Source organism: Paramisgurnus dabryanus, chromosome 22, assembly GCF_030506205.2.
Source record: "Paramisgurnus dabryanus chromosome 22, PD_genome_1.1, whole genome shotgun sequence".
NCBI lineage: Eukaryota > Metazoa > Chordata > Actinopteri > Cypriniformes > Cobitidae > Paramisgurnus > Paramisgurnus dabryanus.
This window is the reverse complement of record NC_133358.1, coordinates 25,345,018-25,365,214: the sequence shown is the minus strand read 5'-3', so window position 1 is coordinate 25,365,214 and position 20,197 is coordinate 25,345,018. Positions and strand designations below refer to the sequence as shown.

Below are 20,197 nucleotides of genomic sequence, written 5' to 3'. Positions count from 1 at the left end.
ATGGACGAACCCAACCTGTTCGGTTGAAATTTCCCCTATGCTGGGTTATCTCAACCTAAAGTTGGGTCAAATATAAACATTTTCTGGGTTAATTTAACCCAACGACTGGGTTTGTCCCTTTCTGTCCAATCGTTCGGTTAAAAATAACGCAGCTTTAAAAAAAAATTTAATGTGTTCTTTGCATTGAGTGATAATCAAGATACAAATAAATTATATAATCTACAATAAAAGTAAAATACTTCCTTAGGAAAATTAAAGCACTGCTGCTTTCAGCCAAATAAAACATAATAAATTAAACAGAAATGGCTCCTGTGATAGTCTAATAAAATAATGTTTGTTTGCTTAAATATTTATTGTGTTGAACTAAATGCACTCAGCAAGTCTCCTGAGTGCTAGTAAATCTAAAATAAATCTTCGAAATCAGGCAGCTATTATCTAACAAGTACTTCACTTTGCATGGGTAATTCTACTAATGGGTAACTTTGTTGATAACAGCTACAGCACCCAAAACATCTAACTGTAAACATAAAGATATTAAAACAAATTTTTGTAACACTCACAAGTGATTGAGCTCACAAAATTATTCTGCACATCTACGGCACAAAGCACATGCTGTGGTTTTAAATATCTACATTTACATAAAGAAATCAATAATGCTAATTGCGAACGTGAAAAACATCAAACGAAATAGAATGAGATGTGTGAATCAGACCCTTTTTCTTCTATTAACGTAAAACACTTCGAGCTCAGAGTGGACAGATGGACGGATAGATTCATAGGCCATCATTATATCTCATAATTGAGCAAATTCTGCAAAATCAGCTCGGGTGCCACACAAACAGCATTTCCAACAGGAGACATAACAAGCAATCCATAATTGTCAGTCATGTGGCACAAAAGAGTGGGACAAAATGGCGGTTTATGTTGGAATCTCCATAAGAGTGCTGCACATGCCGGTCAATTTTCCTAATATTTCAAGCCGTGAGTATTTAGATCACATGTCAGCAGAAGAAAAACAAAAAATATCAACATAAGGTGTAAGACTTGGGTACATATGATTATACACAGCACCCGATTCTATATTTTATAGTTACTAAAAACCGTCAGATTAATGCCAGACCACCACTTTGACTATGTTTACATGTATTTCACGGAAAATTCCTCACCTAATACACTGTACAAAACTCTTTGCTGCCCTTAACTTTTTTGTTGAATCAACTCATTGATGATTTACAAGTCATTATAACTTACTATAATTTATCTTGACTAGAGATGAGTTGTTATAACTACAGTTGAGTTGTTATAACTTATAAAATATAGTTGAAAAGCTGTAGCAGCTCAATCTCCTGTCAAGATAAATAATATTAAGTACTGAGTTGATTCAACAAAAAAAATGTTTTTTCAGCTGAAACCAAGCTTAAGGCTCGTACAGACTACATGACTTTAAAACGTTGGTCCGAACTGTGCGGTTCACACTACATGACTTGCTCTCTGTGAAATCAGGAGTGTTCACGTTGTTGATCAGTTCACACCACACGACATAACGTGACTGCCCCACAACAGGAGGTAACGCACTACACGAGTTGAGAACAACTCTATCACCCGGCGATTCTATCTTGTCCACAAACCACGTTTTGTCACGAAAAATCACGCGATAAAACAAACCGGAAATGACGCGAAACAACACGCGCACCAGTAAACCCACAGAAGAAGAATGAAGACGACGCGCAAAACTTTTGTTTGTATATATAGACTTCAGACAGAAATTCGTGCTGCAAACCGTTTGCGCGATGCAAAGCTGCAAAAGAAAAAAAATGAAGAGATGTGTATGTGGAGAGGTGGATCAACACCACACGAGGACAGCAGGGATTTAAGAGTTGGAGGTGAGTACAGCTTGTTTATATAGGAAATATAGCTGCATGCTTATGTTTGGCTATGATCACATTTAAAATATCAACGTGTTGTCTACTGTGTTTAAAAGCTGTGTTTCTTGATTTAATTATCGTTCAAATAGAATAGGACAGGCTTCGCAAAGCATGACTTGGAGAGCGTTTGTCTTTGACCCTGCGATTCTATGCAACAGGTTTGTGTGATTTCATTTCAAACGAATATGAACTGAATGTTGTCATTACGTTTTTTTTCTGTCTGGGTATGTTTTTGAACTTTTTGGTGTCATGCAGGTGACACGTTCAAGTCCCTCAGGTTCAAGTCCAGGATGGGGGACCAGCACCATCCCACAAATAGTTTTGGATAGCTGTTCTGTACCAGGTTATAAAGGACGATTTCTTGAAGGTAGGGTTATTACAAAATATAAAGCAATCTATCTATCTATCTATCTATCTATCTATCTATCTATCTATCTATCTATCTATCTATCTATCTATCTATCTATCTATCTATCTATCTATCTATCTATCTCTCTCTACTACTTCATTTAAAAAAAGAACAGCCATAACATTGTGGACATCGGCAGTTGACTGTCTTTGATAAAAGTATTTTAGTAAAAACTATTATTAGAAACAGGGATATAGTTCCGAAAAGCACAAGTAATATTTATTTTTATGTCTATACATGCCTGTATACATTAATTTCATAATTTTATCTGAGCTTACACTATGTGTATATTAAAGTATTTTGTGTATAAACATGAATTATGTTAACACAGCAATAAATATAAAATTACTTCCAAACCTTATATTGTAATATTTGTTATTCTACATGTTGTTTAGTCCCTAGTTTATCTTTATACTTATTATACTTATATGGATTAAGTAAGAAGGGGTCTCATTTATAAAGCATGCGTATGCACAAAACAGTTCTGGAAACATGCGTACGCCAGTTACCACACAAATGTTGTGATCTTTTAAAAAAAAAAACTTAATGGGAGAATAGGCTTGCATGGTGGGATCAGAAGATAATTAATGTACGCACACTTGCAGAAAGGGAACATTGCTTTGTCTGTATTTTTTGGCGTATGCCATTTTTGGCTTTTGTGCGTACATAAACTTTTAGTAAGGATCCTACACACAGTTTTATAAATGAGACCCAAGGTGTTTGTTCTACATATAACTATGCAAATAAATCCATTGGAAACTGTAGTCTTGAATATATAATAATTTAATCAGTGACATTTGGTGTGTCCTATTGTTTTAGACACCATCAACGGAAGGAGAGTGGCATAGCCGTGGACTTCGAAAGGAAGTGGCAGTTTCCACATTGCTTTGGGGTACTTGCTACCACTCCAGCTGTAGCAGACTGCTGACCAAAACATGGTTGATGGGCAATGGAAGAATAGTGGGACGGGTGCTTTTCAACCGATGAACACCACCTCACATCGCAATTGTATGGCAACAGCAAAAGTGCAACGCAATCTGATGCGGGACTACTTTGTCTCACCAGCGTGTAGTGTTTATTGGCAAGTTCAACACATTTTAAAAGGAACTGATGTAGAGTTATCCCTGCAAACAGCAGATTAAAGCCAGTTGTTGTCAGTTTAGGACTTCGTTTTCTTGTGTGTTCTAAAGTCCTGTATTTGTAAAGAACACAATGTGGTTCACTTTTTCATTGTTTTAAGTATTCTGTTTATTGTTGTGTTATTATTCAATTAATTTTAATTGCATACAAATCAAAAGGTGCAGGAATTTAACAAATAAAGGCAATCTGCATGTTGCAATTAAGTGCCTTATACTAACTTTATTTCTTGATCCACACTCATTATTCACAGAACATTAACAATGTTTCTATACTACGGCGCTAAACTTCAACATATCTGATCATGCTAAAAATTTATGGGGATTGTGATGATAAGCTCTGGACATTTTTACTCAATGTGGATTAATCTAACAGCCAATCACACACAATTATATTACGATATTTATATATCACCCAGCCCTTAAAAGGGCTCTACATAGGGATTTTTGTAATGTTTAATTGTGTTAATTTGGTGCACTGCACGTGTTCTAACAATGTATATTTTGTCTGTCCACATAATATACATTCAAATGTACTACATTGTTTTCAAGTTGCACAAACAACAATGCAAGGCTATAAAGCACTATTCATATTGGCGTTTTTTGTAAAATATGACAATGTGTTTTATACTTTTATACTTTGTTGCATTAAATGTATTACTTTCGATAGACCATTTATTTCATGAAACAGCACTGGGAAATTCAATCTAAACCCTTCAACAAGTTTAATCACCTTATTGATAAATGTAATACATAGTAAAGGCAATCGTTTGTAAACAAAAACACATCGGGACCGGACCGCACATGTCATGCATGATATGCATAGGGTAGGTTGGTCAGGTGACAACATTGAACCGCTTCTGTCAGTCTCCTGGGCGTTGTATAGCATCACCATTATGCTTCTTTTGAGATGTGATAAGAGAACTGGGTCTTGAATATTCCTCAATTCCAAAGCCATGGTTCCCAAATGAAGTTAATGTATCCCTAGTTGTTTGTGAGTCCACTTGTGCAACAGTAAAGTCTAAAATCAAAAAATAAATGCAATGTTTCCAGTTAATATTTACCTCCACACTTTATTTTATTTGTCTATTCAAACTAAATATGAGAATTTATTCCTTTGTTTACAAGCTCTTTCGACTGGTACAAAAGGCAGATTGTAATGTAACTGAATATCCTCTAATACACAATATATAACAATAAACAGAATTACAGTAAAAAGAATTATACACTTTATAATGTTTTACAGACATATCCCAAAAATAGGATTACGCTAGCTTCTATAATATGCATGTATATGGAAATATGACCAATTAATTTACATTTTACCCTATAACATTTAGATAATGTAATAATAACATTTGCTTACCTGGCTGTTTTACAGCGTTTGCTATTTCTCTCCACCGTTTCTTTTTCTCAGCGCAGTTGTGGTAAATATATGTGAAACGTCATACAGACATTTATGCCTGAGTTCAATGTTTTCTTGGTGACATGCAACCCCTCGTCGGATTGGCTGTAGCTCGTGACATCATAGGAGGTCGAGTCGCGCGACAGCTCCAGATATCTAACAAGCTAGATATTTTTCTGGTGTCGGCGACGCGTCTGCGAGCCGTCTGCGAGCGTCTTTGATGCGTTGTTGGCTCTTTCATACCAACAGATTGGCGAACGTCGATCGCCCGCTAATCCCCCGCGATTTGCACCCGATCACACCCCGACCTGTCGGCGAGCGGACGATTTGCAAATCGGGCTTAAATCTGGCTTAAAATCATGTAGTGTGAACTAAGCATTAGCTGACTCAGCCAAGCGCTTAGCTGTGATACTTGTCCCGCCCCTCCTCCACTGTGATTGGACAGTGAGAACTGACATTGACGAGCGGAACTTTTCATCCAAAGTTGAATCTCTTTTAACTCTCGACGCTCAGCGCCAAGCGCAGAAAAAAAAAACGCTAGCTGCTGGCTTATTTAAAAAACGCAGAGCTTGCATTGGAAACAATTGAAAACATGCGCCGGACGCAGGCGTAAAAGCTTTGGTGTGCAGGCCCCCTTAGTGTAACTAATAACTGTAGTTGGTACGCAACAACAATCCAGACAAGAAAATTATGCAATTATATATTCATGGCTAAAAATACGAATACATCCAGTGTTTACGTGAGTTTACCTTTAAATTTGAATATGATGAAGTGGTCACTGTAAATACGAGTGTATATTGATGGCTGCCTGCCATTGTTTCCCCATAAGGGCAGAGGCACATCCGTTTATCACAAAATTCACAAATCCCTCTTTTCTGGGTTTTCATCTCTGATGGCTTTCTGTAGAAGCAGCATAGCCCAAGACGATCTCCGCTTCGGTTAGTGCATTTTATTGCACAACAACTATTCAGTATTTAGGCTAAAGTAAAGAAATCACTCACTTTTTAACCTGTGGTCAATGGCAGATAGCGCTCTCTTGCCCACCATGGGGGGGGGGGGTTCCCCTAAATTAAATCTATAAATAGAATGGATTGGATAGATTATAATTAATAGGTTTCATTAGAGCTATCAACAGATATTAATATGTTGCTATACTGAATGCTTTTGCATTGAATTGTCCTTTTAAAATGCTGTCTGCGTCATCAAGGAAAAGAGAGAAAATAAAAGCAGCATTATATTGAAAGCTTATTCAATCACTTCCTTGCTTCATCTCATCATTCAGACTGGCTTCCCTTCAGACAAATTTTAAGGTGCTTTCACTGGTATATCTAAATGACCCCCATACCTTTGCCTTCACTCTCTTGCTCTCTCCTGTCTCCCAAAGCTGATTACTTCCCAGGTTAGATGTCATTTATCCCTTTAGCTGTCGAGTGTGGGCCAAACTACTTTCAGCTCTTTGTCAGCTCTGAGGGCCAATGTTCTGAGGTTGTGACCGTGGTTAACTGTCTGTCCTTTCATCCCACCCAGGGACGCCACGAGTTGACCCCATGAGTCTGGCACTGTCCGACCCCATGCACCCCCTGGGATCCACTGGCCTGGATGAGAATACTAAGACTCATTTTGTTTTTAGATTGCATCAGATTGCAATGTTGCTGTCAAGTACATGAAGACAGACCACATTAGCCTATAAACTGCGATCGGTGTCCTGTAAAGGACATTTAGGTGATGATACTGCTTAGATGGTGTTTAGTATTCACTGCAGCACTGATTAATATTTAACCATAACAATCGTATCGATAATGCAGTGTTTTTATACCGTTGACGAAGGAACTGCATTTAAGCATGCAGGGTACAGCTCAAAGCAATGCATCCATGGGGGGCAAATGATGGACAGTTTAAAATCTAATGGACCCAAACCCATCTGCTCAAGATACTGAAAACAAGATTTTTTGATGAGTCTTGCGATCCCAAAAGACACATAGAAAACAAACACACACAAAAACATTCAGATGCACTAATTGAAGGTAAAAACAGATCCGAAATAAATAAATTAAAAGTGTCTGAGTTTGTGACAGGTGTCAACGGTATTATTGAGTGAGTTTGTAATTGTCATGCAGCTGGCGATTCGCATCCGAAAGGGAGCGATTGAACATGTTTTGGCGCTGCCAGTCAGAGACATATCTGCCATCCAAAATGATCCACTGAATATTCAGTAGTTGTAGCTCACTGGAAAAACAGTATGATTAGGGTTGCTTAATAATAAAAGCTTCAAAAACATTAGATGTAAGTTAATGAGCACTGGTGGTCTTTTCTGACCTCATTTGATAGTGATAGCACGTCTATGCATTTTTATTGGAGCTCAGTAATTTGAATGTCATGTAGATGCAGATATGCTTTATGAACGGTGTATTGTTACTCTGACAAAATCTGATGAGTAATACATCAGACATGAGTAATGATAATTAGAATTTATATGGGCCGGGAAAGGTACTGCAATTTGTCGCAAAGCGCATACATCTAGCGCCTGTGTATGCTTACAGTACAAGTCAAATGAAGAACCTTGCAATTTAGAAGATTTAGAGATTTAGAAGGTGTCCAGCATCAGAATTTTTTTAATGCCCTTGAAGCCAATTGTTTTTGTACATACAAGATAAAGGTCTGAACTTACTATTGATTTTTAGAGGATTTAAAACATATTTCCTATAGAATTATTTACATTTTTTAGATTATCATTATCAAAAATTATCATTACCGCAACATGAAATTACATTAAATATATGCATTTACAAACTCATGTTTCGGTAATGAGAACTAAAAAGTTGTCTAGGTACTATGACAAACAAAATTTCAACTTTTATCTGGAGAGAAAAAATAAGAACTACATACCTGGTAGCCATCTTGAGTGTCACAGTCAATTATGTCCCTTCCAACAATTTTTTTTTTAATTGTAAGTTCTTTGAGGGCTTAAACAATGATTGAAAATTGTTGCGGGGATAAGAAAATTAGTCTCGGACACATTTATATTCCTTATTATTGTCTATTCATTTATCAATGATCACCAAATACCACATGTTTCTTAACTGTAAATGTTTCTAGTATAACATGCACTGCAGCTTTTAATTTTTTCGATTTTTTAATTATAAATTATCCATGTCAAATAACCCAAATCCAGTCATGGACACGTTTGCACATGGACAAAATTTTCCCATTAAATGTGTAAAAAACAAAAAAATTGGTTGTATGATGTCATTAGAAATTCTGTCCAAATTAGTACATGAAGAGATGTTTGTAACTGTATGCTTCTTATTTTATTACTCTTACTCTGCATTCATGCACTAAATAAAAGAGCTTATATTTTTATTGAATAGTGCATGCATTATCAATTCTTCAACACTTTTTAAATGAAATTAAGTTAAAATTAAAGGGGGGGGGGTCAATGCTATTTCATGCCTTCTGACTTATTAACACAGTTTAAGAATTGGTTTTCTCATGTTAAACAAATGCAAAGTGTCAAAAAGCAGAAATATATATAATAATACAGAGTATTTCTGTGCGGAAGGCACTTTGCCAAGGTTCGTACAAGTTTCTGAAAGTTTTTTTTGAGCACGGGTCCAGCTGACGTTTCACGGGTAAGCCATATGTATCACTTCTTTATATGAGCACTTCCACCGGAAAAACACGCCCCAAAGTCAATCAGAAGGAGAAAAAGAACCGAGGATGCTAAGTTACAGGCATCACTTCACGCGACAGCTGTGTTTTATATCAAGACTCAACAATGGCACCAAAAAAGAAGTGTGTTTTTGGATGTAAGGAGAAGTAAGCCAGAATTATGGAAACAATGGATATAGTTTGTTATCCGGGGTAACAGAGAAGTTTTGCGTGTGTGTTTATTTAATGCTGGACTTCATTGAAAAGTCCCAACCGGGTCATGAGTTGCATGCGGCAAATTAAGACTTCAGTGTTATGTTGTAAATAGCCGCGTAAGTGCATATTATATAAATGACACGAACATGTAGTGAATCAGTCAGTGTTGTATAAAGTCTTGCATGACTCGTGAATCGCTCCTACCGTAGTTCGTAACTCCTTCCGAATTTTTTGTATGTTATCGGAAAGAATCAGTAAAGCTGATCTGTCTTTTATAAATCTAATAAAACTAAAGGCTCTTCCGAGATATAAAGGATGTAATACTACTCTATAGGTACTCCAGATTAACATTAGATACGCAGAAGCAGCTTGTGCTATGGGAGGTTTAAATAAATTAAATTAATTAACTTATTCATAAATGTAGAGCAAATTTGGTTATGTTGAACATTATTAGCCAACATTTTATTGAAAAGAGTGCACACAAAATGACTATGGCAGAAGACATGAATAGCATTCCAAATTGCCAGTTTAAATATAAAAAGCAGAACAACTTTGGACGAAGATAATTCTCTGAAAAAGCCTGTCGACCGAGGAGAAGAGAGGCTTATGCTGGGTTCTTATCTATGAGCTGAAAAACCTTAACGCCATGACACATGGCACGCTGGCACACACCTCTGCTTTCATCCATTCTCTGAAAGCAGAACAGGGCTCAAAAGCATTACCAGAATTCGCTGGCAGTATAAAGACCTACAGATCTTTAGCACTCAAATAGTATGGCATTTTAAACACGTTTGCTCTCAGCAGTGGAGAAAAACACGCTCTGATAACATTGACACCCAAGATTTGGTTCTATTAATTGGTTGAAGGCCACAAAGTCTCTGGGCTAAGAAATTTACAAAGAGTCATCTTAGCTTTTTACCATTACCCTGTTTGCCCATTGCAAGAGAGTTTATAATTGAGCCGATGATAGTTTAAGTGTAAACTACACCGACAGCTTTCGGCAACCATAATGGTTTCTGCACTCAAGGCTCACTCTAGAGGAAATGTTTGAGGGAAAATACATTAGGAGGACTAATTAGGATTATTAGCTGGGTGTAATTTGCTTAAGAGGGAATAAAACAAATTGCAGAGGCGTTACTAAGCTAAATTGAAAATGAATACAAAATTAATGGCATGATGAATAGAGGGATTTTACAACAGATGACTTGAAAAGGGCCTGGTGTCACCACCAAACCGCCTAATGAGCGGAGAATGCCCGCGGGGTCCAGACGTATTCTGTCAGTTACTGTAAACGCTGACCTGTGATTCTGTTCATATTCTCTAAGGTGCACTGCCCCAAATGAGTTATCAAATTGAATTGTGGCTCAATGTTATACTTAAATGTTTTAAACAAGCTTCACAACAAACACTGGAAAAAAAACACTTCTTTGTAATGTTTACCATATGATAGATGGTGATTCTGATGGGAGGTATTTTATTAAGCAATACAAACTTACATTCTCAATTGTTCTTATTCGTGCATGCAAGGGTTTGTTCTCTCTAAAGGGGCTGCTTTGCCATGAAAGTGTGCCGCGTGAAACCAAAGGCGCTCCGAGAAAAGACCCTAATGAGATTTCCACAAATTCCAGCATATATCAGAGAAAATAGCCCGGTAGTATGGCGGCTGTCGTTTTGAGCTATGAAGTTTGGTGGGGAGGAAGAGAATGAACACATTAAACACCATTAAAGAGCCCCTTAACATGCCCCGAGATGAGCCGTTACTCCCAGAGCAACATTTGAGGCTCAATGTGTGTCACTAAATCACTTCATTTCTATTCTCTAATGTGCCGTGAGAGGATACGTAATACATTTTAAGCCGGGTCGTTTGAAACAACTATCCCCAGAAGTTACAAGAGTTTCTCCTTACGATGTCCTTTCGCTTCAGACAATGACGCACCTCCCCGTATACGTACGTTGATGGCCACTGGAAACGCTGAATAATCCCTTTCTTTTCCTATGTGAAATAATTAAAAGACAGAAAGGTTGCAACAAAAGGTGATGCTGTTTTAGAAATGTCATGTAAATTAGGTCGAGAGATGAGATGGAGAGGAGGGAAAGGAGAATAAGGGTATTGTCGGCTCATAAGAAAAACAGGTCATTCAGAAGTCATCACGGTTATGGCGGATAAACCATGAGCACGTTAACAGAACAGCCATCACATTTACGGATCACATTGCATATTCAGTAATAAACATCTAGTCTTGATAAACAACGTGAACTATGGTAGTGCACACAGGTAACTAATCATAACAGAGGTCATATAAGTAATAAAGATAAGCACAGTTGTAAAAACAGCCTGTTTAGTTTTAAAAATGATAGCTTTTTGGTGCAAGAAACGTAAAAAATTTTTTGGAGATTTGGGCACCTAAAAACAGTAAAGAAAAGGAAATAAGGAGGAAAAATAAGGCGTTTTGAAGGGTGCGGCATCTGGAAATAAAAGTCTTTATTAAATTAATTTACTTTACAGAACTCACATATTGCATGAAATTAGGGCTGGGCAAAAAAAAAGATTTTTCGATTAATCGTTTTTTTTTTACTTGGTCGATTCAGAATTGATTCTCAAATAGCAGAATCGATTTTTTTCATAATTTTTTTCCTGCAAACATTGAACGTAAGATTAACGTTAATCAAATTACTAGTCTTCTTCACTAGATGTCACCCTCTTTTTTGCCTTGCGCGATGTTACCAAGGAGCCTGTCATTCTTTCATTCAGTGCTTAAAATGGCGGTTTTAGGTGCTTCATCAACGTTGATGCCACTTTCACATAAAAAGTCAGAGGTATGGAAGCATTTTAGATTTCGCAAGCAAGACGACAATGATAGTGTTGTGGCTTGCAAACTTATGTTCACTGTTGTTTTTTTATTAATATATTATTTGTATTAAATCTATATTCATTGAGTTGAATCGAACCGGAATCAAAAATTGAATCGAGAATCGAAATCGAATCGATTTGATAGATTGTGAATCGAAATTGAATCGATCTGGAACATCTGAATCGATACCCAGCCCTACATGAAATAGTTCATTTTTCAGTGTCATTGTCACGTATATCTGCCATTTTACGTGTCCGAACCATGACATTCTTTTTCGTGTCAGTTTCACGTATTGGTTAATCAACTGTTTTTCCTATTTTCTTACCCTTGTCGCTTCGGTTTAGGGTTAGAGCGACTTTCGGTTACATAAAATGACATCCTTACCCAAACCTAACTCTAACCCTAACATAAGGCGACAATGGTTTATACGAAAAAATAGTATAAATCAATACTTAAAGTGACATCCTAATGCAAACACCAAATCTAACCTCAAATGGAAGCGACAATAGTTTAAAAATAGGAAAAACAGTAACATATATGTGAAAATGACACGAAAAAGAAAGTTGTGGCACGGACATGTTAAATGGCAGAAATACGTGAAAATGACATGGAAAAATTTGCAACGTGTTTTGTGACTATTTCACGCAAATTTGTGTGATCAGGTTGGTTTTTTCAAACCAATTGCTGTGCCTCACAAGATTGTGGGATATGACAAAGCACACATCTCAGCTACTCGTAGTAGACATGATGTGATAAACATTGAGAGGTTCCTTGAAACTTTTCTACATCTGTATACTGCCTGCAAAGACAGCATTTTTCAGCTTTAGTAGATTGCCGAGAAGACTGAAAAGGGGGCCTAGAGAAAGAAAGGTTTAAATGCCAGGCATTTGCTGGCTGCCTGCGGGACACAGACTTGCAGACACTGCAGTCCATCCACCAACAGACTCAATTTACAGATTGGAGAGCGGCAATAAAGAGCTAACAATCTCACTACAGACAGCACTTCTGTAACTTCTCTCTAGCACAACCATTTCTCTTCCTCTCTTTCCCAAGAAACTGTAATTCGGCCTTGTTTTTTAATCAGGGTCTCACTAATTAAGTGAAAACTCATGGGCCTTTCCTAAATTGGTCCTGGGACACTCTCATTTGAGTAGTAAATACTGATTTACATCAAAATTTGAATATGAGAGTTGCACGTATCGTCTCTTAATAAATGCATTCATTTACTTTGCATTGTTACTCTAACTCCATTTTGAGTGTCTTATTACTTCAACATAAATCTAGAGATGCGCTGATCGACTGACCAGACACCGAAAATGGGCGATTATATATACATGACAGGCCCGGACCAGTAAAGACCGGTCAGTTTCACAACATTCCGAGATAACGTCACGTCACAGCCAACGTCCATTTGACATAAAGGGTACATGATTAGAAACCTTTAGACTGTGAACACAAATAAGACTTTTAAAAACACTTGCCTTTCAGCGTGTGTGGAAACTATTCGAAATGGCCATGGGTTTTAGACACACCGTCCTCCCATGCCAGAAATCTGATAAACTTCCTCAGCCCAACTCGGACGTCGCGTTTCCTCGAGTTGTTTAATTTCGTGTCTTATTACACTGCATGTTACAAGCCAATCCTGAAGCAGCAATCGGTTTCACACCCGATATGTGGACATAATGTCAGTGAGCCTGAATGAGTCTGAGAGCACTTTATTTTGAGATCTGTTCAAATGAAAAAAGATCCTGAATGCAGTTAGGATATAAGTGCAATGTATCATCATTTATTTTAGGATGAAAATAAGTCTTTATGAAAGAAAAGTGGATTTTTTTGTAGCCATTATGCGGTCAATTAGAAAGAAAAACGAAATCGGGATACTTGAGAAAAAAATTGGAAATCGGAATCGGACAAGAATATTGCAATCGGTGCATCTCTACATGAATCCGTGGTGACAGGAATATAAGACACAAATGTTCAATAAAAACTTACAATTTATTATAATAAAATTTTTATATTGTATAATTTAACTATTTTACAGTAATAAAAATTGTTAATTAATTTTTTTTATTATAAAGTAACTGTGGACTTTAGGCTACTAGTAGCAATAATCTCAAAAGTGCATTAACAATTAATAAAAAGCAGCAAATGTCATTGAATGGGAATATCTGGGAAATATTTAGCATTTGATATTTAGCAGTTCTGATTGCATTATTATTTAATTTCTTTAGTACAGGGAAAATGTACAGAGACATGTTAACAGATCATTGTATTTTTCAGTTGTCAGCCATTGAGATGAGGATGCCTGTCTAGGAGCCAGTAAGACAGATAGATGCTCTCTGGTTTATTCGGTCTTCACATGGCTCTCCCAGCCCACGAGACCCGCAAGAGCCTCCTCAGCCCTTTTCTCATTGCCCGCTATCACTTGAAAACACAGCTTTTCCCTTTCTTTCCTCTTCTTGAAAATGAATAGTCTAATTAATCCATCCTTCACTGACCCTTCTGAAAAAAATAAAATAAAATGGAAGCGATGGCTTAAACTGTGTGTTAGTAGAGTTTTTTTAGTCAATCCGTTTTTCCTCGCTCAGGAAAGGTAGCCATTTGTGGTCCATTGCCCATTTAAGGCAATCAATTTTGTTTTTTTTCTCGATAAAGTCCTTCCTTTACTCAGCTGTTTCTGTCCGTCTCCAATTAGTAAATGGCTTGGCTTTGATATCAAGAAACTGCACACGCTCGTTAATCTCTCCATTCCTTTACACACACAGCGAGTAGTTAACTTGCCCGGGCTTAGTGTCCCATGCACTGGAGGGTTAGAGAAGCGAATCTAGTATTGTAAACCCCCGTGCGCCAGTGCAATAACATGAATGGCCTTTATGAATCTTATCCGCTTGTTAAGCTCAGACGTAGGGAATACTGTTTCTGGGTTTCAAGCCTCCACTCATTTTAATAAGAGGATATTATTTAAACAGACGTTTATGAGCACTATTTATTCATATCACACATTAAAGCAAACATTTTGTAAACTTACAGTGTACAATGTAGTCTCCAGGCTCATAGAATCACTGACGGCAAAATATTAATAATTTGTAAAGTACATGTCTGGTATTCTCAGATTTTGTTATGAAGATACACTGTAAAAAATACTAAAAATTTTTGTTAAACTCAGATTTACAAGTCATGTCAACACAGATGAGTTGTCACAACTTATAAAATATAGTTGAGAAAAGTCAACTTAATTTTATAAGTTATAACAACTTACCTGTAGTTATAACAACTCATCTCTAGTCAAGATAAATAATAGAAGTTGAAATGACTTGTAAATCTGAGTTGATTCAACAAACATTTTTTAAGGCAGCAAAGTATTTTTTTACAGTGTACAAATTTGGATTGGGTGATTTTATGTTTTGCATTATGATACGTACGCAGTACGTACGCAGTGCATGACGTCTTAACAAGCAGATTTAGTAATGCCAAATCTGTGACATTGTATTGTTCACAGAATTCAAATCATTGGGTAAAACTGTTGGTATCTTCTTCCACATTTGGAGAAGATTACAGTATTTTTCCTTAAAGATGGTGTGTACATTTGTGTGACAGACATACTTTGTGAACTTTACTATATTTTAGGGATGCACCAATAGGATTTTTTTGGGCCGATACCGATACAGATTTAAACAGACAACTTCTGGCCGATACCGATATTAAACACTTGTATACACTTTTATACAGCTGGTCTATAAGCTAGTTTATTTCTGCATCAAATTATTTTTACTGAACATGGATTGGATCTAATTAACATTCAACTGACCAACATATTAAGAGAGGCACAAATTAAGCTAAAACAAATATAAAAAGACAGCATGACAACCTTAAAAGGTGGTTTTTGCTATTTTGCATTTATTTTATTAACAACATTAACTCATTTTTTACTTATAATGGATTTCTTTATGCAGTTAATTAATAAACAATCGGTATCGGCCTTTCTCGTGCTATTGCCGATATGCCGATGGTTTCAAATTCATCAAAAATCGGCCGATAAATATCGGTGGCCGATACATCGGTGCATCACTACGATATTTATAATTTTTTTATTATAAACCTGGATTATAATTTAGGAGCAAATTATTTAATGTTTACTAGAAATTAAATCCCATTCAAATAAATGTCTATCTTATATTAATCATTAGTTTTAAGCTTTCCCTCCCCGTATGCAAAGTAGGGGGTAAGCGCTTACACGTGTGCTTTGGACTACAGCAAAACATGTGTCTCTGGCAGAAGGTTGAACTATGCGCTCATAAGCCGGAGTCTGTGAGTGTTTATGGTTGGGGCGTAATCAATGTGACATCACATTGATAGGGGATCCTCAACAGCCTGTTTTGTGTGACTGTTGCGGTTTAAGGAGATAGGACAAAGAAGAATGGATGGTTTCTTGATGTGCAAGCTGATGAATTTATTATGGACCTTCATTATTACTCTTATAAATAATAATATTACTTCTTGTACTGCTTGCTGGCATCCAAATTGACGTAAAAAGATAATCAATAAAGAGAGCTGATTCAGAAAACTACTCAGAATTGCTACCTAAACATATTAATTAATGAAATTTAATGAAGTTTTGTGATGCACAAATCCACACTTATCTTAATTTCATCTCAATCATATGAAATTAAAGAGAGTTACTCTAATGTAATTTAGAAAATGCAATCAGGTAGCAATTTTTCTGCACCGTGTGTGATCCATGTGTCTGCTGGCTCTTATTCAATTATTTCCAATTGTAGCATTTTCTGTTTTCTGATGCCAAACAGATTGTGAAAGTCTCCAAGTCTATACAGCCAACAAGAGCGTAATGGTGCTACAGTAGTAACACAGAGAGTGAGACAGACAACAAATACAAAAGGACCGAATATGTGTGAAAGGGAGAAAGAAAGAGATGGGTAAAGATCTGTAGCCCAAAGGCAGAGACAGCAATTAAAAGTAAATGGATCCCAGGGCCCTGTTTCAGAAAGGCTACTACAGAATTCCGCCTATTCTTAGAAGCCGTCCTCTGAGAAGGTTTGAGCTGAGAATTTTCCATGCGTGATGAACTGTGGAAACCAACAAAAGCCCCATTACTAGGAGAGGGATTTAGCCTCGTATTGCATTAGCGAGGAAGAGAGAAAAGAAGCCCTTAGTCAAATGGAATACATTAAAGAAAATTCCCGGTGTCATAGAAATAAAAACTGGAAGCAAAATGACGGTGCTCTCATTATCTGAAGGCCAAAAGCTCCAGCGGGACATATTCACAAAGCAAATTACAGACAATTTGATTTTCTAATATTCTAATTCAGAGTTGACAGTGAATCAAAAACGTTGGTTATAATTTAAGTTGAGCAGCTTTACTTTAATTGTAAACGTCAGCATAAGTGTTTATGTGTTAACATAAGTGTTAACTAAGTCGTTTTAGATGGCAGCATACAGGAAAAAGATAAGATTGCCACAATATCTGTATGTTTTCTTGACATATAGCTTCTTTATTGTGTAACGTAATAGGACATTTCCACTGGCTGGTTCTCTTCATTGTACTCATTTTTTGGCAGGTACAAAAAAACTGACAAAAATCAGAGTGCATTATGGGATAGCAGCATCTTGAAAATATTTTCTTATCTCTTTCGTCACAGCCTCCATGCCCTGATAAGAGATGCATCTACTATGAAAAATGCTACTTTCTGTTACTGCAAATAAAGCACTGAATGCAGAATGCACAGCTGTACCAACATCACCAAATATCCAGTCTACACTGTAGAATGATTCTTAAAAAGCAGCACCAGATAAAACTTAATGGCTCAATTCATTTTTCTTTTTCAAAAAATTGTTTAAAATCTTAAAATCGCAATTTTCACCATTGCCCCCCCCCCCCCCCCCCGCTTTCATTGAAAGTTTTGCGATCATCCATTTTCTAACCTAACTCCAGAATTCTGATCTGCACCTTATCTTTTTTTAACAGGTGCAAAGGTACGCCACATCATTGCAACACAATATCATGGCAATTTGTACATTTAAAGAATTGGCTAATTCGTATGATTAAATTGGTAAATTTTGTACTATTGTAGGGCTCTATGAAATCCGTTTGATATTTTCCCATATTCCGTTTTATTTATTCTTATATACCATGTTTTCCCTTAATTATTCTCAAATTCCTTGTTTTCCATTAAAAATTTTCTAGATTCTTGTTTTAATGATTAAGTTAAATTTGAGTGAGTGATTTAAATTTTTGGTATGTAATGAACATTTCTAACACAGAAAGCAGCAGGCTACTGTCACTTTAAGGCCCAAAACAGCTGTAACCTCCTAAGACCTGGTGTGTCCACATACATGGACATCACATTTTTTGTTGTTTGCACCATGCTATTTAAAGGTCACATATGGTCAAAAGTGAAATTTTGTGGCTTTTTTCATGATAACTGAGGTCTACGGGCTATGTAAGTACCATATAAGTTTCAAAACAGTCATTTAAGAGTCAAATTCACACAGCCTGCTTAAAGTAGCTGTGAGTTAAAACGGTTCGTTTGTACTTCCGTGAATTTGCTACGTCACCGAGAGACAGTCGCCGCCTTCAGTCTCCACCCCGAGCACTGTCCACCATGCACTGCCCCACCCCCCTGTTGCTAAACAAACTCCATCACACCACGTGAGAAAATGCTGTTCAATGGATGTCAGGAAACTAAATCATTGCAAAGGCTTCTGAAAACATTAATATACGAGAAAAATGGCTAATATTCATTTAATTAGAAATTCCTCAACAATTAGTTAAACTTTAGCCGTCTGATCTAAACATTTCACAAGTGACTGTTTCGGTGTGGCAGTTCAGTGCTGGTTTGTCCAGGAATCTACTCATCAAAGATGTTGCAGTCCTTTGTTGGATCCGACCTTAAATCCACAACCCGTAAGTAAACACATATTAAGCAGGGCTGCACGATAACTTGCACGCGATTGTCACGCGAATCTCGTCGTTAGTAGTAAAGCGGCATCACCTGCTCTCAGAACCGGCTGCCGGTTGCCGCTTCTGAAAGCAGCTGATGGTGATTTACTACTAATCAATGAACCGGCTTTACTGAAGGGATGCACGAGACAATCGCATGCGAATTATCAGCAGTCCTAACTTTTTAATTACATTACGGAGCCAGAGAAAACTGAAATGATATATTGTAAACAATTATGCAACGCTAACGTGTTTGCTAACTAGATGCTAAAGTGTTGTTTTGTAACGTTAAAGTCTTTGGTAGCCACCGGTTTTGATAGAATATCTGTTGGAAATCAGACGTTGTTTGTATTCTTAAGTTACAGACACGAGCCCTTTTGGTGTCTGTTTGTTTATTGAGTTAAACATGGTAAGGTTTAAATCTCTTAGTCTCTGTGTCTATTGGTTTACTAACCTAACATTTAGTGTCCAGAAACTAACACTTAGTGTAATTCCATGGGTAACTTTATTTGAACTGCGTATTTCACTCATAAAATAACAGGCCTATCAGAAGAGAGGCTCATGAATATTACTATTACATGCCAAAACGACCTGTTTTTAGCAGAGCTCCTGAAAGAGGAGCTGTAAAAAATATATAGAGATTGTTTTTGGTACTTAAACAGCAAATATATATTCTTAAGGACATCATAACCTAAAATAAAACTCTAGAAAGCCTAAAAATATGTGACCTTTAATTCTGTGTACATAAACGTGGACAATTACACTGCTTCATGTTCAAAGAAAAATATTCAGGTCTTATGCTGGATTCACATCAAACACGGCAGAGGCTGCAAAAATGTTCTATTCGAGCGTAGTCGGACGTGCGTGAAAGCCTCGTGTGAAATTCGAGTAATTCGAGACATTCACACGGAAATTCACGTCATGGGAGGGGCTTCTGCGACTACGCTCACTTCATGTAATCACGTCACTTTTAGAGCAAGCTCCTGATTGGTTAACGCAGTGTGATCTGTCGCCAAATTTCAGATTTTCCAGCTTGCGCGTTTCCCATAGCAATAATCAATTCACGTCATTTGCGCGAACTAGACGCACGAATCAGGAAGATTCGCATTTACCGCGTCACGCTAAATGCCTAATTCGCGCCGCGAAACCTCCAGATGCACGTAAACGCGTCTTTACAATGACTTAACATTGAAATAATTCGCGCCAGACGCTCTTTTCTCATTGGGTGTGAATGCAGCAGGAGGTTAAGACTGCACTGATCCAGCTGTTTATGTTCACTTAAACAAGAAAGAAAACTTTGTGTTGACTGCTGGTGGGGATGCTATTGTATGCACGCTTGTTCTGAGCCCTCATGTTTGAGGAACATATATAAACTATACACGCTGGTAAATATATGTGAAGAGTGTTACGTTGTGCGCACGTGTGCTAAAACTAGTATTTGTAAACGAGTTATAATGGGTTTTAAAAATGACTGAATGCAAAATTTGGCAAATTTTGTGACATTTCACGTTGTAGAGTAAATTCCATTTTTATGTTTGGATTCTGTGATTCCGTCCACATTCCTATCACGGAAATCATAGGGCCATACTATTGTTTTTAGCCACTGTAACGTTGTGTTTAAGGGCAGGGTTAGTAAATGGGGAACCTT

General features: G+C 37.0%; 1 protein-coding gene and 1 long non-coding RNA gene across 7 annotated transcripts in view; one reads left to right on the top strand and one right to left on the bottom strand.

Annotated features, from left to right (window-relative positions):
• Positions 1-20,197, bottom strand: part of ntng1a (netrin g1a) — a 118,586-nt gene that overhangs the window by 82,999 nt on the left and 15,390 nt on the right. The gene's annotated exons all lie outside the window — the stretch shown is intronic.
• LOC135740277 (uncharacterized) lies at positions 1,423-4,139 on the top strand. Its single transcript, XR_010529165.1, has 4 exons — positions 1,423-1,883; positions 2,015-2,083; positions 2,181-2,292; positions 3,154-4,139. It is a non-coding gene; the product is annotated as an uncharacterized lncRNA (long non-coding RNA).